At 38.4% G+C, this 17,319-nt stretch overlaps 1 protein-coding gene across 2 annotated transcripts in view; it reads left to right on the forward strand.

Annotated features, from left to right (window-relative positions):
- The window catches only part of RGS6 (regulator of G protein signaling 6), a 321,463-nt gene that overhangs the window by 122,843 nt on the left and 181,301 nt on the right, over window positions 1–17,319 (forward strand). The gene's annotated exons all lie outside the window — the stretch shown is intronic.

Genomic DNA, 17,319 nt, shown 5'->3' on the forward strand with positions numbered 1-17,319 from the left:
GGTCTACTGTTTGTACTATGTAAGGCGCTGCGGAAACCTTGTGGCGCCCAACAAATAAATAATAATAATAATAATATCAATAGCCAGCCATGAATAGACAAACAATACTCAACCTCATCTTAGCTGTTTGATCTGCCAAGCTAATGTGAGAATATATTGGAAGAGAAGGCAGAACTTGAAATGAAACCACCCGTCAGGAGATGATATTGAGTTAGAAAGTGATTTGCCACCAGACAGTAAAGATGGTTATTTTAAAGGCAAGTTTTGCCTTTAAAATTATTGCTGCTTTAAATTTCCCCTGCAAAGACGCTGATACTCAGCGTCTTTTTTACTTTTCCTTACAAAACGCTTTTCTGCTGCTTCGGTCTGTTCCTACTGTTAGGGTTCCCAGTATGAAAACCACAGAGAGTTTGTTGAAACTTAAACAGAATCTTTATTTGAGACAACGATCACACAGGTAATACTAGTTGCAGGCAATGGTAAATTCAGTAGCGCAAGTCAATATGCATAACTCTAACAGGATACCAAGTTACCAGTAAAGCATAGGTACAGGAATACTGGCTACCAGGCAGAACAGGTTAAGAGCAGGTACAGGTTTGCCAGGATAAGCTGGGAAGCTGCAGACTAGCCATAACAGGATGACTGCAGGTAGTATTATTATTATTATTATCATTTATTTGTTAGGCGCCACAAGGTTTCCGCAGCGCCGCACATAGTACAAACAGTAGACTATACAGGGTATAACAGTACAGAACAATGAACAAAAGTACCAATACTTCAGAAACTCCAGGCAGGCAGATGCAATAGACACGGAGCAGAAGAACGGGTAAGGAGACAGGAGGGAAGAGGGCCCTGCTCAAGCGAGCTTACATCCTAAGGGAGGGTTAAACAGACCAGGCACTGGGAGAGAGGGGTACAGTTTGTCAGGATAACCAGGTTTAGCTGGGAAACTGGAAACCACGCACAACAAGATGACTGCAGGTACATGATCAGAGAGGAGGAAGATCAGGCAAGCCAGGGTTGTAAGATTCTGGAAGATCCATAAACAATACCATTGAGAAGGCAGAAGCAAGGTCAAACATAGCCGGGGTCTGGATCACAAGAAATGGTGCAGGACAATGGAACAAGCAGAAGTCAGATACCTAGGAACAAACAGGACCAGAATACAGGAGTTTCTCAGAAACCAGCAGCAAAGATAAATGAACTGGAACCAGTCTGTTGGAACAGGAAGTCTTATAAAGGCCAGACACAGGTGATTAACAGGGGGGTGAGATTTATCTTCTGCAGGTGAGGAGAAAATATCTGGGTATAACAGTAGTACCTCTAGTAGGACAGAGCTACTGCAGGCCTGATTCAGAATAAGGACAGAGTCCTAACACATACATTGGTTGCCTGTATTTTACTGAATCAAATATTAAATACTTCTACTACCATTCAAAACTGTTAACAAAACTGTACCAACATATATCTCTTCCCTCGTCTGATCATATCTCCCAAAACGACCCCTCCACCTTCTCCAAGATCTGCGCCTTTCATTCACACTCTTTGCCTGCTCACATTCCCGATTAAAAAGACTTTTGTTTCGGACTGCACCCAATCCGTGGAAAGCCCTTGCTCATACAACAAGGCGTTGCACTTTCCTCCAAACCTTCAACCATTACCTGAAAACAAGCTTTATTCATCAGTCATCATCTTAGACTAGCTAGGGTATTCTACCCGATTTCCACCATTCTACGCAATTCACTCAAGCTTACAGTTAATCTCCTTCTATATCAAAAAGCTCTCTGACCCTGGCTGGATCACATAGTCTCACTTAGCACCTTTTCCAGTTGTACTTTGGCTAAACAAATCTGCAATAGGTGGCATTTAACTTCATGTATCAAACTTCTAATTTCGTATAGATTGTATCTTGCGAGCAGGGCCTTCTTCCTTATTTGTCTGTTAATAATACCCAGTCTTGTTTTATTATTGTGCTTGTCCTCAATTGTAATGCGGTACAGAGTATGCTGGCGCTCTATAAATAAATGTTAATAATACCATTATGCCCTTATGCAGCAACAAAATGTGCATTCTTTTATATTAATTCCTTATATTTTGCAATCTCCAAAAACTGCTGCCTGAACTGTCCCAGTTTTTCTCATTATTGCTAGACCCCTTGACATAATCATAGAATACATGTAACATATACACCAGTATTGTATGTACAAATCCTGCCTTAGTATAGTCTAGTCTAAATTCTACATTGATACAATAATATAATAAATATAAGGTTTATGGAGGAGCTATGCCACCTGGTGATTATAAGTGGCACTGCAGCTTTTTTTGTTACCTTTCTTAGGGGAAGATTCAATTTGGCGCGAGGTGTCTCTGGAACATCCATGCAATGTTATGGCTATAAAGTGAGCGGAGATCACTACCATAATTGCTATTGATGAGTGCACCGTGATGGCTGCACACCACTTAGTCGACACTTCAATCTCCCCCCTTAGAATATCTTGGATAATAATTCTTAGCTTGAGGAGTGGTGGGGGCATATAAAGGATCCCACGTATACACACCACTAGAGAGTCTTAGATCAAATTGCTGTAGAGTCTTACACTCTGCAAATATTAATTTATTATTACAATTGGAGCTTGCCATATTCCTCTCTCCACTGAGGGTAAACTGTACGCAGATATCAATGTGATTGATGTACGGCCAATCCAAAAGTCATATGACTAATGCTGATTAGAAAAAGATTCAGTGTGACAATGACAGAGCAGTTACACAGGAGTCCTGTCTGTTCTGACACAAGAAATGATCTGTTTGTAAGGTTGTTTTGTATTATTGGCTACAGAATATCTAAGGAGTTTTTCTGGAGGAGTATTGGGAACATTGGATGATGACCTTGGTACGTGATGATTATTTGTGATGAACACTGTATTCCTTAGCAAACAGTGATCTAAAGAAAACCTTAAATCATTTTTATGTGCTGCGCTCAATGAAAATGCAGCCTAATTTGAAAATAGAATATTCATAAATTGTATATTATAAAACAAATAGTATATTTAAAAAAAGAAAACTTTTAGAATTATCATTTTAATGAAACTAACATAATGTAATAAAACCACACCACACAGTGGTCATTTGTTCAAATCTGACACTCTCAAATCTGTAACATATTTTAGCATATCAAATGGTATCAAATTAAGTCCAGAAATAATATAGAACATTAATTTTGGTCATTTACAAACGGCAACCATGAATTACAATTGCATTGAAGAATGCTGTTTAAAATTCAATCAAGTAAATGCATTATGATACATTTTCCCCACTGTAATGCTTTTTGCATAACATTATGTTATTATTTTTATTATTGATGCTGTTGTAATTGTTTTTATTCCAGCTATTATTTGTGTGTATGTATCTATTTATTTATTTCCCTTGTGTAAACTGCCCACTCTCTTCTAGTAACAAAATTATTATTTACGGTGAAACCCACAGTACAAATACATCAGTCGGATAATCATAGACAAAGAGGTAAGAGCTCAATGCAGTCTCCCCACTAAATGCTCAGTTGATCTTTTGTGTTGAGTGCGACGTGTGATCTATGCTCAAACAGCATCTTGGGACAATAATGCAAGTGGATGTTATGAACTGAGATCCTGACACCTTTTAATGTTTCAGGTGTTGGCTGCGTAAAGCCAACTGTATCAGCAATTTAATGTTCTCTTACCCTGGGTGACCTACTTATATAAACATTTACAGCTGAATAGAGAGGTTATGTACTTTAAGAAGCTCTTGATCGCTTGATCGCTGAACTCAAAATTCACACTGGATCTTGTTTGCAAAAGTCTTTCAGTGACTGCAGCTGTTAGAAATGAAAAACAGAAAACATCATTTGTTCCATAACAATTAAGGAAATGTACTGCAGAGATGTGAAACTTGCTGACTTCAGTATATGTCTGATTTGGGAAGCACATTGTCTTGTAATTATGATTTATCAAACTTGTACACATAGTAAAATATTATGCACAGAATTATGAACAGAATTTAAAATCTACAAATCATTTTCATTGCAGCAGTTCATATAAATGTACAGTTAATTTTTAGCACCATGTAAGAGTTTTCAGATTGGAAACAACTGAAAGAAAATATATTTTTATTAAAGCAATTTAATAGCTGACTGTCAGTGAGCACAAAACTTTTTGTTCTATTTTTCACAACTTCTAGCATCTGTGATTTAGTTGTAGTCTTGCTATTGTTTTTTGTTTAGACTCATTTACTACATTTCTTTTTTGTGGGGAGGGGGTGATTAAACCACTCACCTTTCCACCAGCCTAGAAAAGTGGTTAAGAACCCGTATCTGGAATCATAACTATTTGCTCAGTGAAGCTGTAATCAAGGGTATATCTATAAGTCAGGGCAGTCTATGTCACAGCTATAAGGCCCAGCAGCACAGGTAGGACAAAATATTCCTTAAAGTACAAAGTATGGGCTCTAATGTACATAGAGCCCCTGTGCTCTGTTTTTGGTGCAGAACGGCACCATATATAAAATGTAGGTGTTGCATATAGCGCAGCTCTACTGAAAAATTATCAGAGCTGATCTCCACCTCCTCATTTGTGTATAAAGATTTCGGCACAGGGAGAATTGGGGAAGCAGTGCTACTGTACACAACGATTAATTACCTTGTTCCAGTAGGTATGACTGTACGATGGTGCATAAGAGGGCACCATCATAATTTTGCTATGAGGTCCAGACATTTCTAGTTTGCTCCTGGTTCTTGCTTTCAAATGAATGTAAGAACACTGCTGAAGAGCTGTCTGAAAGCCTGACAGACCAGTATGAATGGAAGCCAATTGCTAATTGGGCACATTCTGCAGCATCCTATAAAGAGCCAGCTGTCATTTTCTACTAGTGCATCACAGCCCACAGCTTTCAGTCAGCTTTCCTGGGGCAGCCTCAGTGCAAGTGAGTATGGAGGACAACTGCATTGCACAAATGGCTCGGGTTCCTCCTGACTAGGCACTTCATAAGTTTACAAGTCAGTGCGGATAACAGGCTTTGTAAACCTTTTCTCTATAAAACTGTAAAACCCTTAATTTAATACAATGCAATCAGCCTCTCATTTCTTGCATATAAAACAATTATTACTTATGGCGACACTTTTTATATTTTTTCTATGAGGTAATAGAAAAAGGTAGTGCAGCACTACTGCTTGTCTATGGCAGTGGTACAGTCACCATCTCAGTCTTGTAGGTGCACAAAAATTATGCAGAAATCTTGTGAAAACTGTGAAATGTTGGATTACGCTTTAAATGGGGGTTGCATCATGTTGGAAGTTATGTTAATGTATAGGCATATTAGACTTAAAAATAGTAATTTCATTGCAACATCACAATAATTTGCTAAAGAAAAATACAAGTGTCTGTTTGCATTCCAACACATTAATATGTGTATAGCAACATCCATCTACAGCATATTTAATTGTCCTGATTCCAAAGTGATGGCTGGAGCACTCAGGGGTCTATTTATCAATTGGTGATATGGGAGATTTTCTATCATCATCATTTATTTATATAGCGTCACTAATTCTGCAGCGCTCTACAGAGAACAGATTATCACTGCTTATTACGATGCTCAGCTTCCCGGAAATACTGGCTGGACAGCCAGTGCTGGGTCCCTCTGCACATATGATACCCAGCCCACATTCGACAAAAATAAACTGTTTTATTTATTTATTTATTTTTCATTTTAAAGCCGTTTTAAGTAAGGATTAAAAGCTTTGTTGAATAGAGGGAAGTCCTCAAACAGGGTGAACACTTCCATTGTCCATCGTATTATGGCTTTTCTCACTTTCATAAATAGATCCCCGAATTCTGAGGTGCAGTCCCAGCTCCATACAGGTTGAGCACAGCTCTATGTTTTATTCGCTCACCAACGTTTTATGGGGGAATTCAATTGGCCGTGTTACTCTTGAAAGTAGCGTGGCCTGTGCACTGTTACCATTATTACGGTAATAGTGTGCATTATTACCGTTAGTACGGTCATTTTTAACACTGATGTTTGATTCCAGCTCAGGGAGCCGCGAGCAGATATCCAAATTAAAATTACAGTATGAGCGGTAATAGCGCACAGGCCGCGTAACTTTCGAGTGTAACGTGACCAATCGAATTCCCCCATATGAGTGATATATTGTTGGTTCAGTCTGCTCCTTTTAACTAATGATCTTTTGAGGGTTAAGGGGTTACACTTGATTCCATTTGTTCAAACCTAACACATGTGCATTCCGTTTTAATCGTTAACACTATTTCTGCAGTGTTACCAACTGCATGGAGTTTTAACATAAATATTTTAAAATAAGGTGAGCTTAGTAGAAGGAGGTTAGGTTCACGATAAGTAGAAGGTTTAGTTCTGTTTATGTGCTTTAGTAAATGTGACCTTTACAGACTTAGGAAATGTCAAGACATTTCTGAAGATAACAGTTGCCCTAAGGCACAAGGAAACCATAGAAGCAGTGCTGGCAAAGAATCAGTGAAAAACATATGACTCTAAAAGGAGTCACTGAGCATCTTTTTTATTTATTTTTTCTAGTGTTTTCAGAATATTTCCCATCTGGGCAAAACAGGTGTTTTGGATAAAAATGAGGCTGTTTGGCAATACTAATTCCTATCTATGATAAGTTGTGGCCAAGTAACATACCGTATGATGGGGAGATCCTAAATTTACCTACAAACATGTCTTCCTTCAAATTTTTTTATTTTAAGTAGCAGCTCAACATAGTTGTTGAACAAAGAACATGTGTTCGATAAGAAGAATGTTGACGTTATCAAGATAAACTTAGACTACAGGCATATTAGGGTACTGACAATTACTTGAATTGAAACCCTCAGCTTTTTGTCATTGTGATTTTTAATGATGACAGTGTTGGGTCACCCAGTTTATTAGCACAACTCAGGGACTCCTGGTAGGGACTTACTTTACCTTAACAATAGCCCCACTCCACCGCCACCCAGAGGAAGTACGTTTAATAGAATGGGGTCAACTCCGTACACAAAGAAAATATAGAAAACATTGCTACTCACTGGCTTGAATGAGTAGATATGGACAAATGTACATATAATTTGCTGTGGTCATTAATGCCAGTAAACCTGCAAGTAGTTTGTCACAGTTGTTGTACCACATTCTTGATTGTACACTTAAGTTGGCCACATATAGGCCAGTCATGCAACATTTGACACTTCACAGCGCGTTCACCAGTTGCTTGTTGAAGGAGACCATCTCTGAAACGCTGGGAGGGTTAACCCACTACATGCCTATACTATTTGTGGCACTGTACGTCTAAGTCTTTTATTATTCCAATACATTTTGACAAACTTGATTTATGGGAGCCTTTTTTATTTCAATGCTCTGCCTTCCCTTTATAACATCCAATGACATGATTTATAGCTGTATGGGCAGCTAATCGTGAATAGTCTTATCTGTGTAAATGTTTTGTTCCCTATGAATCCTTTTATTACGTTTGCTTTATGAAACAGTGCTGGGAAATATTGCTGAAAAATGTTGTAGGTTTAAAATGGCTGTGAGAGAACCAATGGTGCAACCGAGCATGTCCTCCTCCTCCCTCCTATAGTTCCTCTCTGCTGCTGTGTTATTCAGAGCTGGCTGTCAGTCAGCCTCGGGCACCAGTCCATCCTGCTCCTTTTTCCAGACACATTTCAATGCACTGAATAAGAAAAAAAATCATTTACTATGCAGAGAGATCCCCTTAAATTGGAACTACATTGAAAATAGAAATTAGCTGTAATTGCAATAAAGCAGTTTGGAATTTACCATACCACTTTTCTTTTTAAGGTTAATATTGGCAATATAGAACCACCAATGTGTCTAATTGGGACTCTGAACAAAGTAAAGTATCCCATTAGCAGCATTTTCCTTTAATATAATAAAATGACTTAATCAGTGTAACCCAATGCCCCTGTGCTAATATTGGGCTGGCCCTTCACTTGCTCCTTGTGCACATTACCTATGGGGAGAGGCGGAATAGTGAGGACTGAATGAAGTGCACCTTTCAGGAAATGGAAAATAGGGCTCTATATTTTTGTTCTGCACTGATCTTCCATTGGCTGTCGGACAATAATCTGATTTCTAGTAGCCAATAATAATTATGTTGGCTGATAATTGCTCCATCTCCCAAGAGGGGCATTTATTCCACTACTCACAGCTCCATCTCTCTAGCAGTACAGTCAGCAATTCAGCCCCACCGCAGCCACTAACAACCCTGCTCATAATCTGTTTTTTAATGGAGATATCACTGATGACAAATGTATCCTATCCATATAACACTTAGTGAGTTGCCTCAATTGTAGTCTGCACATGGAAAAACTGGACACACATCAGACCTTTACATTTTCAAATTAACCTAGATGTCACGTGGTCACTTTGGCCCAAATACAATCAGTCCTGGCCAGAATGTGATTGGAATCTATTATCTTTTAATCAGGCATGTTGGTAAATCTTATATGTGTCGTCATTAGCCGAATGCATGGGTTGGGCCACACATGATCTGGTTAATTAGATGGTTGCATAATGACTGAATGTGTCTATACTTTGCTGCTATAACAATGAGAATTGTGCAGTTTTGTAACTAAGGACTTTGTTTTGCATTATCTTGATTTAATAGTTAGTAATGAGATATTATGCAGGTCTCTAGCAAATATTCTTTTGGGTTATCAGTAATTCTCTGCCAGTTGCTGATGAGCGTATTTCAAGGTTCAAAACTAGCTTGGTGAATTCTCTAAGATATTATTGTCCATAACAAAAATAGAAGATAAGAGTTACTGGCAGCAGTGTGTAAACATATTCCTCTGAACGCCCTGTTGTTGTTGCCTGGATACCTGTGTGAGGTGAATGTGTGCATTTGAAGAAGCATGAATTGCTTTGGGAAGGCCTGGCCATCAACCAAATGTGATTTGGCAGCTGAAGGCTTTTCTATTTATCCACTGCTTGGGACATGGCTAAAATCAGATCCCTAAATTCTCCAGAGTGACAGATTTTATGGTAATCGCAGTGTCAATTTGTTTTGCAGAAACCACATGAATTAGTTTTTCATTAAAATGATACAGTAATTCAAACACTTATTTAACATGATGTTTTAACAGCAGTGCAGATATAAGCATAATTTTTTGGGTCTGTGATTCATTTTTATGTGAGCGAGTGATAATGTTTTTTTTTTTTTCCATCTTATTTGGTTATCACTTTCAATACACCTACTTGAATACTATAGGTAAAAAATGAAGATAAATATATGAACATGCTTTAAATTGCTCACTGATGTTTTCCTGATCACCTGACTGTCCCTTCCCCCGCCACTTTATTAAAACCTCATATTACCTGACTTTTTCAGTGACTGTGGGCTGTTGAGTTGGACTAGAGTACATATACAGAATTGATAATGTTTAATTACTGGGAGAAAATGCAGGTCAGGAAGAACAGGGGGAAGATGTTACAAGAAAGTTCCAATCTAATAAATTAAGAACCTTTTTCAACTAGTATATCTAGTGCTATAACCAGGTACGAGCTAAGGTGTATATCTTGCAGTTTCAGATTCGCAAATCTATTACTTGTTAATGCATGTCATGTTTTCTGCTTAGGCTACTAGCTCATTTTTTTAACCATTTCATGACTAGATGGTTTTCTCCCTTTATGATTAGGGAGGAAATGTGCCTGTTTCACAGGGAATATTTAGTTTTTATTTCTTAATGGACACAAGTGAATTTTATATACAGTTCATATTTTTGTTACTTTTATGCAATTAGTGATACCTAAACTATTTATTCCAAAAAATAACCATTTTTTTTTCCTCCTGAGTATATGCAAATTTGTCATCTTAGTACAAGAGCTGGCACAAACAAAAATATTTTTGTTTTATTTTTTTTCCCTCTCAAACTGTGCTGTCCCTGCACGTGAATACAATGTAGCTATGTACATACATTTGTAAGGTGAAAGTAATGTGGTTAGGGCCTTTGGAAGGACAAATGTCGAGTTGCTGATAACATTTGGAAGATTTTGGGGTTGTCTTCATGCATGAGTGTCACAGTGACATAGGTGGTTTATTGTTTTGAGCTGGGGAGGGTGTTAGGGGATAACGGTACACTTTTACCAAAATAAAAGAAAACATAACAGTAATAGATTGCACGCAACTATTAATGATTTATTTCCTTTATCTGCAGGCCCATTTCATTAAAATATCTGTATTGATATATTGATTGATTGAATAAATCTTTACATGTGATAGTTGGCTATGACAGCTTATGCCCCTGTCTGCTGCAAAGTGTAACTGTGTTGGAGCTGTTAGTGGGAACAATGGACAGTTAAACAAAAATGTTGTAAAACTTCCACTGTTTGCAAAGGTCTCAGAACACTATGTGACAGCAGTGGGATCTTCTTTTATGGTGTGAGTCTCTTAACACATAGTAAACATGAACAGATCATGAGGATTACGTCCAGCATACATGGGCCAAGATTTACTGGGTAATTAAGTATGCACTTGTACCAGAGCTAACGTTTCCCAGATTGACCTTCTAAATTGTTAAATCAGCTAATGAATCACATACATGGGAAATGGTTTGAAACATTCAGACCCAGAGTCAAGGAGATTCCCCATATTGTGTATTTAATGTCAGCCTATGCTAGTAATTGGAGACCTGTGTCCTGTAGTAGTTTACTGCAATAAATTTTACCCATTAGGGTCCCAGACATTAGTCTCTCAAACCTACATTATAATTGCAATCCATTTATTTGTGGCAGAAAAAAAATAAAATAAAACTACTGGCAAGACCGACAGTATCAGAAGGCCTGGGGAGCACTTTTTTAAAAAAATATTTCAAAGAAGCATAGTTCAGTTAAATCATGGTCTCATGCTCAATTCCTGTAAACCAAATTAGATGGATCAACAAAAAACAGTCTATCAATTGTGTCTTTAATACCAATTATATATCATTCCGTAAAAATATGGCACTAGCTACACTCAAATCTTCAACATTTTACTAGTACGCCCTTATGACTAAATGTCCAGGTTATAACATAAACTTCAAAAGAATTATATCATAAATTGAGAGAAAATAACCTGGCTCACATATTCCAGCTCTTTCAGGATCAATTATGGTTTCTTTTGAAGATCTATAATTAAAATTTTATCAATTGGCATAAGACTTATACAGATATTTGCAAATCTGAAATTTTATACAGGCATAATTCCACCAAACCCCTCTCTGTACTGTAACACAATTTATACCTATGCATTGAATCACCAGACTTAAAAGGAGCAATTGCATGCCTTTATCATCTCTAACACCTGACGACACCCAAGATCTTCATATACATGTCTGGGATCAAGAACTTAATTTATCTATTTATCAAGATGACAGTGAAGACATTAGAAATAGAAAAGCCAAGCCAAAAGTTCAATCAATGTAGCTATATGAGGAAATTCAAATAAAATATACAACACATTGTACCTAGTCCTCAAGAAACTCCGTAGATCTTTCTTTCAGCTTCTGATAAATGTTGGAGACAATGTGACCATATCAGATACTTTATACATACTAGATGGCCCTGCCCTAAAATTAATTATGTTCTGGTCCGAAATAAAATACTTTCATTGAGAACATCAGAAATAAATTGAACACCTGGCCCAACTATTTTTTCCTAAATATACTAAGCCATTACCTGTGATTCCCAAACACAATTCTGGAGAAAATTCTAGAGAAAAATTGACCCTCCTCTTTGATTTCAACAAATTGTTGTATGTGGTATATAATCCTCATGGAATAATTTACAAGCCTCCTTGACAGTAATTTACTGAAAAATTGGATACCATGGCATTTCTTATCACAGAGCTCCACTACCAGCCTTATATGACATTGATCCTGACCTTAATTCCTTTTCCCTCCCACCCAAGAAGACTTTTCACAAACTGTTTTTTTCCCCATTGTTTTATACAAGAATTCAATTGTTCTTTTCTTTACTTGTCAACAATGTTTCAACATCTACTTGTGTATATTTGTATGTGTGTATGTATATATATATATATATATATATATATTCTGCTCTCCAGCTACTTAGCCCTCCTCCTCAAAGGTCCTCCACCCCACATCCACTTTCGCTCCCTCCTCCCCCCTGGGGGTCTCCCTGTCTTCCACGCCCCCCTTCTTGGGCCCCGTCATTTTCGGATCCTCCCTCCCCCTTCCCCGCCCTCTCTAGCTGTGCATTGAGCGTACTGAGTTGCTGTGTTTACTGTACTGTGCTGTCTCCCATTGTATTGTGATTTTGTTTGTCTCTGTACGGCGCTGCGGATGCCTTGTAGCGCCTTATAAATAAATATTAATAATAATTAATAATATATATATATATATATATATATATATATATATATATATATATATAATTACACTCCGGAAGCTGTTTATTGATTGATCGTTTAACATCAAACTTATCTGTCAGTAAACAGTACAAAGTCTTGAAGTATTGATAGCTGAAGAAGAGTTTCAGCGCTGACTTTAATTCTTTTGTCTAAGCTGTTGAAGCCATGACTGAAATGTGGACTTCCGGGATCATTACATTTGCTTATAAGTGTAATACTTCAATATATAGTTTGATTAAATATTTCACTTGTAAGTGTTTTACTTTTAAATAATTGATCTTTTAGTATGTTTTTATTACAAAGTATTTGCTTTATTTGGTAATATTGATAAAACTTTAGTTTGTCCTTGCTGTCTTCCACTGAACTTCACAGGAGTTTCATATTACCTTAGTAACTCCGGCGTTTGATTGAGAGTCTGACTGGAGAGATCATGTCAGAACAGTCAGAAATAGTCAGAGTGCATACAGAAATTCTAAATATATACTATATATATTTGTTTTCCTTTTAATCCCCACACTGTGGATAAGAGGTATTATATTTGTCTGCACATACTGTACCATCCAGTAAAACTAAGGACAGGTGTTAGGAGATGCGGCGGCCGCGGGCACCGCCGTGACTCCTTACTTCCTCCTCCTGGCATCCCGGCCGTCTCCTTGACTGGGACGTCACTTCCGGTCCACCTATGCTATGGCAACGGCCGGACGCTGATCGCTCAGGTATACACGCCCCGGCAACACAGTGCAGCCGGGCTCATGCGCAGGAACCCCCCACTTCCCAGCAATTAATTATCAAGTGCCTGGGGGTGATATCAGGGCTCAGCCCTGATTGGCTACTTCTTGCAATTAAGGCAGTGAGTACTGAGCCTCACTGCCGGTTATAGCGTCCTGTCTCAGTAGTGCTACCTGCTCCTGTGGTATTTTGGTGTTGAACCTTGGATTGATTTCTCTGTGTATGACCTCTGCCTGTTCCTGGACTCTGAACCATTGCCTGTGACCCAGACCTTGCTTGTGCCTGACGTCTCCACCAATGCTCTGTCCAGTCCGCAGATCTCTGCCCTGTCTCTTCTCTGTGTATTACCTCCTGTACCTGTGTGCTGCCGTGTGAACATAAGCTTGTACTACACTGAGTGTAAGTCCTGGGGGCATCTGAGTACCTGTGAGCATAACTAGTCCCTACGGGAAAGGCGGCTGCTAAAGGTGAAGACCTCTTCTACTAAGTTCTATAAGTTTATGCCACACTGGTTGCGATAACAATAGGTTCTTCTTCTCTGAGGTCTTATCTAGAGGAAGAGAGGTAGAAGTTCAGCAATAAAGATTGTGACTATATAACAATCACAATATGATGCTTGATGCAATTATGGTATTACTCATAACATTAGCACCTTGTGGTGTTGGACAAATCACTCCTTATCTTCCATTGTGTGATCGAGCAAATTTTTATACAGTGCTGCATACAAACTGTATTTGCTATGTAAAAAATGAATAAAAGAGTAAAGCACTTGCATGTTGGAGTGGCTATTTTCAGCATCATAAAAGCCTGTTAGCCTCTGCCTCCTTAATTATGTCTCCTAAAAAAAAGGTGATTGAACGATACAATTGTATTGAAGACTGTTGTATATTCAATGACGCATTACAGCGGAACTCCATGAAATAATGGAAAATAAATACATTCCGATGGCTGGGGAGGTAGTAACCACATTTTAATGAGCTCAATTACTTAGGTCATTTTTACTTACTGGATGGGATAGCTAGATAAACAACATTCATTCCTACAGTAGTTTGAAATTGATTTTAAACAGAGATATTTCTTGTACAGTGCTGACAATTTCTATATCCTAGAAATATATTTCTAGACAAATTTTAGTCTGTTATATTAAGTAAATCTCTTTGGACATCAATCGTTTTCTGGTCTCCTTAACAGAGACCAGATTCACCATTTGCTGTTTCCTGCAATTAAGTCTATATGTGCCTAGTAAACAACAGCAGCCAACATATATGACATCACCCGTTTTTGGAGCACAAAATTCACATCACATAATTACCTAATCGCTTCTCGGCCTTAAGATCAAGTGAGTACCTGTCCAAGTAGGGAATTCCTGCACCTGAAAGGGCCATGGGAAAGCTTGGTCTGGCCAGAAGGCCGGTAGTTTGAAAGTCTTGAGATAGTGCCCCTGGAGTGGTGACCCAAGAGTGCCGGAACTCACTTGGGGATTGGTCACCCTCACTTGACATGATGGCACTTTGCAGGAACCTCACGTTCAGCTACCACTCTTCCTTGCCTCGGCCTTTTGGCTAGGCAGGAATAATTTTTGACATCTCGGCCGAAAGGCTGGGGCTGTTTTGCACGGCACTATTTATTTTCTCACTGTTTGTTACTTTGACTTTTTTTTAATGTTTTTTTTCTCACTTGGATTGAATGGGAGTGCGGTAGCCTTTATGGGTCCGATCCCCTGAAGATCTAGGGGGGGGTGGTGTGGTCCCAGTGGCTCCCACTTCCCTAAACCCCTCTGAGGTCTCCCCTTTTGGTGGAGGCAGAAGATTCGGTGCCAAGGGGGAAGCTCTGGCAGAACCCTTGGCAAAAGGGACCCCCCTAGCCTTGCGGCAAAGGGGCTTTGAAGACCTTTGCCCCTTAAGGGTCCTTATGGATCCGTTGGTCTGGGATAAAGGGACCCTTACTCTTTTGAGGAGGGTCTGAACCGCAACCCTGTACACGTTTTTTATTTGAGTTCCTCACTTATTTTTTCGTGCACACGAGAAGAAAGCACGCTTAAGGCTTTCAATTAAAAAAAAATTACCTAATTACTGTTATTTCAAAGTGTTCTTTTTATGTTTTGTTAGGCTTTGTTTACATGAGTGTGACAACATAATTGTATTCCATTTCTTTGCACATATTTAAGTGACTTTGAAGTGTCCAGGACTATAACCAAATTATAGACAAACTATCAGTCCAGTAGAATAAAAGTGGCTGGGACAACTTATATGCAAATTGAGCATTCAGTCTTGGGCTCAACCAACCTGTAGTCAGTCAACGCATTGGAACTTTTACAGGAATAGACCGTCCTGTAGCCACTTAAAGCAGTAGAGGTAGTACTTACCATAGTAAAGAAGTATTACTCACTGTCATATCCAAAGTACTTACAACACATATAAAACTGCAAACAGGTTTTTGTGGTTTAAATCATAGTGTTAGCTTGGTGTGGCTTAAAGGAATACTGTTTCCAATAATGGGTTAAAACCTGAGAAGGAGAGAATAAATTCCATGTTATCTCTTCAATTGTCTCTAAATTCTTCTACCCATTGGGTATTCATGGATCGAGATATCCAGAGATGTAGCTACAGATGAGTGCCTAATACCAATTTATGGCACAGGTCATAAAAGCTAAAACCTTTTTTTAAGGTTTTATCAATAACATAAATAATATCCAAAAACAGACCCCTCACATTCTTTGTGGTTCTGTGATATCTCACATAGCTTCTGTGATATCTCACCTGGGTGACACAGGCTGAGCAGCTGGGATAAGTTTGATTGAAGGGAAATAAGGACACAGGTAAATATCATATTTTCTCAAATATCATACTCACAAGAGACATGTCTGGTATGTAAATAAAGGGAAACTTATGAGATGTTGTGTGGAAGCATATATCTTTGTAGGGCATGCAGACAAGTATTAGTATACAGAAACCCTGACTTGGAAGGTGTTTGAAAGCCTAAAACACAGACTTTCTAATTTTGACATTACAGTGGAAGGGGGGTGGGCACCTGAAGCATGTTTAAAATGTCCTATGAATCTAACAGTTTTTGTTCACTTTTGGAAGTCCGTTTCTGATTAATAAGTGTTCGTTCCAGTGTTCATTCTCTCCTAGCAGACAGAAATCTGATCATTTGTGAATGCACAATTTTTCTGTTTTTAATCCTTTTTATTTTACAAGAAACTATTATAGTATATCTTTGTATGTAATTTTTGTTAATTGTTTTTCATCTTAAGCATTTCTTTTCCATATTAAATTACACTTAATAAGTGTATGTCTCTGTGTTCTTACGAATTCATGTGTCAGACATAGCTTGGTATTAGAATGCTACATAGCTGAAACAGAGGCGATCATTTGGTTTATGATAACTCTTGGTCAGGGGAGATCATTTAGTTTATGATCCTGATTAAAGGAAATTGTGAGAGATTTCTTTAGATACAGTGAGAACCAAAGGCTTTCTGAGTAAGTGTGTCAGCTCTTCAGAAAAAAACCTTGGTGGTGGCATAATTAGTAAAGTAACAATCAGTGTGTGGAATAGACAGGGAGAATTTGAATCATTGTTAAACTGACCAAGTGGTTATTTTCGCTGAACTCTTTGTCACACTCATTACTCAGACTGAGATGACTACTAAATGAGACACTCTCTCCCCTAACCCTGTCTGGTTAAAAGTCTGTGTCTGTATGAATGTACTGTGTACATCAGGGTTTCCCAAACCCAGTCCTCAGGGCTCCCCAACAGTGCAGGTTTTCCATATCTCCTTGCTGGAGCACAGGTGTATTCATTACTGACTGACACATTGTAAAAGATCCACAGGTGGTCCTAATTATGTCACATGGGATCCGGAAAACCTGCTCTGTTGGGGAGCCCTGAGGACTGGGTTTGGGAAACCCTGGTGTACAAAAAAAAAAAAAAAAAATTGACCCTAGTCTCTCCCTCTCTGTCTGTCTGTCTCTGTGTGTGAGTGTGTGTCTATAGTAGGGAATTTAGACTGTAAGCTCCAATGGGGCAGGGACTGATGTGAATGAGTTCTCTGTACAGCGCTGCGGAATTAGTGGCGCTATATAAATAAATGATGATGATGATGATGATGATGTTAAAAATGGTAACATTTTCTTGAGTGGCAATACACTTTGTCCTACTACTAGTGGTTCTACTTTCTTACT

Source organism: Mixophyes fleayi, chromosome 12 (genome assembly GCF_038048845.1).
Source record: "Mixophyes fleayi isolate aMixFle1 chromosome 12, aMixFle1.hap1, whole genome shotgun sequence".
Classification (NCBI taxonomy): domain Eukaryota; kingdom Metazoa; phylum Chordata; class Amphibia; order Anura; family Limnodynastidae; genus Mixophyes; species Mixophyes fleayi.